The sequence below is a fragment of the Drosophila pseudoobscura genome, chromosome X, assembly GCF_009870125.1.
Source record: "Drosophila pseudoobscura strain MV-25-SWS-2005 chromosome X, UCI_Dpse_MV25, whole genome shotgun sequence".
Lineage (NCBI taxonomy): Eukaryota > Metazoa > Arthropoda > Insecta > Diptera > Drosophilidae > Drosophila > Drosophila pseudoobscura.
In genome coordinates this window covers 8,863,761-8,868,771 of record NC_046683.1, presented here as the reverse complement: position 1 = coordinate 8,868,771, position 5,011 = coordinate 8,863,761, and the positions used below count along the sequence as shown (strand labels likewise).

Below are 5,011 nucleotides of genomic sequence, written 5' to 3'. Positions count from 1 at the left end.
AAAAATGCACGATACGCTTCGGTTGCATTTAGTTTTTGTGTTGCTGCTCTCAAGAGGTACCCCTCTACTCTATTATCACCCCCTGCCTTCTGGCCATCGCCATCGCCATTCCATTCCCCCTCTTCTATGGCCATATCCCCCTCCTCCAGTTGGCCATAACAAGCATAAACCACCACGCGGATCTCACGCTGTTTTTGTATCTACTATATGTGTGGCTCGTTCTTGCGTATCTATGAATCTTCCCTCCTTGTATCCGTGTATCTCACTCTCTGCCCCGTGTGTGAGTGTGTGAGTGTGTGGAAGGCCGCGCGTTTTTGGTTGGTGACCGCCTGCCGCAGATGATCATCATCATCAGCCTCAGCATCATCATCATCATCATCATCATCAGAAACAACAGCAACATCCAACCTCTATAATAATATCACGAGCCGCTGCTGTCGTCTGTTTGGTGGTGCGTGGTGCATGCCGCTGCCACTGCCACTGCCGCTGGTAGTGCCCCTCCCTGCCTGCTGGTGGTGAGTGCCGCGTGTCATCTTCCCCATGCAGCATACACACTCGTATGTGTGCCGGGTACCCTGATAGTGTGTGGATAATAATAGGCACAATCCGAATGGGAAACGTCCATAAATATTGAGCAGAAAAAAGCTCAATAAGTGATCAAAGTACCCAGAATATAGGAAGCGAAGGTATTGGATACTAGTATAATACAAAATAAATAGAAAGAACAAAGAAGGAAGCAATTCGAATTGAATTTAAATAAAACAGATATTCAATAACTTTTAGATGATTCCACAAAAGTGTACATACATAAATATATAGATAGATATATTCAAAGATATATCCACAAACTGTACCATAATTTACTCAATTTTCTGCGATACCCTTCGACAGACGAGGATTTACGGAAAAACCTATCCGCACACCGACTTTTCTCCATACTCGAAGTTTTCTCTTCAAACTTTTCCAGCGATCCATCCTCCCAATCTCCTCGAAAATGGCTGGGCGTGTGGTGCCGCACTTCAGCTGCCCGGCCTCCCCCCTTCTCCCTCTAATAATAGCCCCCCTCAACGGTGCACACCCCTTGGGCACGGCAGTGGAAAACCAAAGGTAAAAAAAAGGGCGCGTTTACAAATATTTGTCGTTGCATCCGCTGCAGGAGTCGGAGTCGGATCCCCGAGTCAGAGCTAGAAAAAAAAGGACATTAATTTTATTTAATAGAATTTTTGTCGTTTTTGGCTGCCGTTGTGTCGAGAGCACAACATAATTCTTAGTAGCATTTTGCGACAATGGATAACATTGCGTTTGTTTGTCAGGCCAGAAACTGTCACAGCCACGCAGCCTCGGTGCCTCGCAAGGGATCGGGAACAGGAACGGGATCGGGATCGGGATCGGGATCGAGCATTTTCATTCATTGTCGAGCGCTCAGCGTTTTCATTGATCCTGGCCCCGAGACAAAGGATTCATTCGAATAGAAGGAAAGCGAGACGAGAAATGAGACACAGACAGAGAGACAGATAGCATTTGATAGCAGGGCAGAAGTCAGCAGAGAGAGAGGGATACACTCGCAGTGTCCTTTTTGTCCTTATTTGCTGTTGTTGGTGTGCGAGAGTTTTCCAACACGATCAGCCCCCTTTTGTCTAGTCAGCGCCCAGTTTCTGTCAGACAAAGCGGAGACTTTGACATTCGATGTCTTCCTTTTCATCCTTTCTCCCTATATCACCCAATACGGCATACGGTAGATGTCCTTTTGTCGCCTCGAACCTAGGCATTGTTTGCCCCCCGTCCCAGAGTCAATAGATTTTCCACTGCCGTTTCTCAGTTGCAGCTCTAGTGTTTGATGTTTTATTTATTTCTTTACGACGTCATTGCCTCGAGCCTGATGTTTTAATTTACGAGAATCCCAGACGGGGTGAGCGGTGTGAGGAGTGCCCCCGAAAAACACGGTCCAACGATGCGGAACGGACACATCTGATCATCATAGTGGATCAGAACAGATCAGATCACTCAACCAGCTCGTAAAAAACTTGTCAATATTTTCATTGGACAATTGATGAATGTCCGAGACAGGCCGAACAATCCAACGATTTCTGGTGCTGTACATATCTCGAGATGGTGGGAGTTCTGGGTGTTCCAATGGAGTTTTTTGTGCATTCAAGGAGTTCTTCCTCGAGAATTCCCCCGTAGTAGAAGCGTTGTGTCTCTGTATCTACAAAAAATCCCAGAAAATTGGCACAAGCTCAACCAACGACATATTTTTTAAGTCTTATTATACTCTATATTTATACCCGATACTTAATCAGTATGGCTCTCCTCCACCAGACGGCGCTAACATTGCACGACACGGCAAAGAGTGCGTGCGAGAGAGACATAAAATTAGTATTATAATAATTTTTGATTTTTATTGAATAATTATTATTATAATTATTATTTTTGATTTTTATTGAATAATTATTATTTTTTATTTTTATTGAATAATTATTATTTTTGATTTTTATTGTATAATTTTTGGATTTTGGATTCTTATTGTTCTTACTGAGGGGAACGAAATTTTGAAATATACGTTTTGAAACTAACTGGTCAAGGTCCGATATCACAGGAATGTGGATCCACACATCCATTTTCACCACAAATCTAATATATATACTCATTTTGAGTATCGCGTATAAAATGCAGAAAAGGTTCCTATTTTTGTTAACATGGAAAATCAACAATCAATACTTCATCTATAAGCTTACAAAATCTTGTACAGATATTCCCATTCAATTCTCAGAGTTTGGCAATTTTGTAATCCAATTCCAAAAGCCACCTCTTATTTTTTGTAACGAAAGGTTAGGTCATATTTTGGCTTGTATTTTTAAACCCGTATGTCCAATTGTTGTCATTTTTTTTAGCGATCATAGGGCTACTTAATAGCTATTAAAATAGAACAAATTTGTTTTACAAATTTGACTTTTTCATGTTGTTATGTACGACGAAAACGTAACGCCAGAATGGAAATGCTTTTCCAGAAATTTCTCATATAAGATCTTTATCAGAAGGAAACAGCCATATGGCTGTCAATTTATATTGCAAATTTGCATTAAGTCTGAATATACTCTCACAATAATTTGTATGCCTTTCACGTGTCCCCTTTGCAGTGTCCCCTTTCAAAGACCCATCCGTACTCTAGTAGTGTTCCATCAGCTGCTGCTGCTGTTTCCCAATCGCTCTTTAAATGTTTTCCCAAACTCCCAAAGAACAAAGCTGAGCTCAGAGGATGGGAATGGGTTTTGGTCTGTATTCTGGGTGGAGGCGGGAGGCAAAAGTATCTGTAGCTGTGTACTTCTACGCGTATCTGGGGCTGGAAAGTTTGCGAATTGAATCCGCCACACGACTTGCCACACGCGGCTCACCAAATTTCGCACAATTTTGCGTGCGACGCGGCCGTGTAATGATGCCGATGCCGCCATGTGCCCATGAGGGTTGTCTTGGGCCCCGGCCGAGTGGGGGGCGTGGTCGTTTTGGTTGGGGTGCCGGAGAGTGGTTCTGTTTAAGGCGGCTGGCGGCTGGGGTGGGGCGGCTATGTCAAAGCATGTCATAGAGGCGGTGAGGGGGGTGTAGGAAATGGGAGTTGCAGCTCATCGTCATCCTCATTCTCATTCTCATCCTCTTTCTCGTTTTCCTCCTGCAATGAGGCCAATAAAGTCAACATGGAGTCTGGGGGGGGAGAGACAAGGACATGCTGGAACACAACCACCCAAAGACCCACAGAGCCACAGCACACAGCACACAGGCAAAGGGCAATTCAATTCAACTATTACAGGATCCATTGTGTGCGTGATTTTTGATTATCGTCGAGAGCAGCAAAAGAAATGGCAAAAGTCACGTCATGGCCCTCGGGCTGCGGCTTAATCGAAGGAGTAGCAGGAGGCAGGAGGCGGGAGGCAGGAGGCGGGTGGCGGGAGGCAGGAGTGGGATATGTGTGGCATCATCAAACTCAATTGCTTGGAAAAATGGCAAAGAAGACAGAGCCAGACCCAGTAGAAGCCAAACGCATAAAACATATTACGCAGATTGTATTGATTTCTGATTATTCCGTGGCGCTCCCCGTTTGACGCTCAGATTTATAGCTCCATCTCCGTCTCCGTCGAGGGAGGGGTGGGCGGTCTCGAAACAATTGAGATTTGGTTGGAGACATGTACAGTATATGGGTATAAAAAAAGATTGGGGATGTGGTTGCGGCTTCTTGTTTATTTGGATACTTGTAAGTAGCTTCTAAGCTGCTGGTTTTTGTCTGGAATTGAGGGATTTTTTAAATTGGTATGAGGATGGGATGATTAAGCTACACTCCAGCCCTATAAGCACTCTAGAGGTTGGGTTATTTTCCCCATGAAATGTTAGATTGATTGTTGAAAAAAATGTCATATTCCATCGAACATGAAGTAATTATTCTACCTAAAAACAAACAATTGAAACCTACCATTCGCTATTTTTCATTTAGTCCAAAAGTCGAAGTATCCTTGGACTCAAGAGCCCGACGAAACTGCAACAAGGAGGGGAACAGCCGTAAAGCATTTCCCTGCCATAGTTGAGAATAGATTCACAACGTCCAAATCACTATATTCATATACCCTTACACCAAGGCGTCAGAGGTATACAATATGTAGGTCAAAAGCCCAGGGAAGATCACCTCCGCGATGCCAGAACCAGTTGGGAATTACAGTGAGGCTTAAACCAAGCTTTACAGGTCTATTTATTGATAAAGAAAGCAAGAGTTTAATAGATTTTCGTTAAGAAATAAAAAATGTTATCGAATGAGTGCAGGATGTAATATAGTTATTGGATTTTAGATCTGGATCAAAAGGTCTACAAGGTTCAGAAAATGTATGTGCTATTTTGATTTTGATCAATGAGGATCAAGTGCTTACTCTGGATAGTCCATGGGGCACACACGCTATGAAAAATCCATTTACATGAGGAGAAGAAGAAAACACTCTGAAAGATCCCCTCTACTAGGGTAAAATAGACTATT

General features: G+C 43.2%; 1 long non-coding RNA gene across 1 annotated transcript; it reads right to left on the bottom strand.

Moving 5' to 3' along the window:
- Positions 1-4,201: 4,201 nt before the first annotated feature.
- LOC117184992 (uncharacterized) lies at positions 4,202-4,624 on the bottom strand. The gene is made up of 2 exons (XR_004470476.1): positions 4,460-4,624; positions 4,202-4,273 (listed from the first exon to the last, which is right to left on the bottom strand). It is a non-coding gene; the product is annotated as an uncharacterized lncRNA (long non-coding RNA).
- Positions 4,625-5,011: the final 387 nt, after the last annotated feature.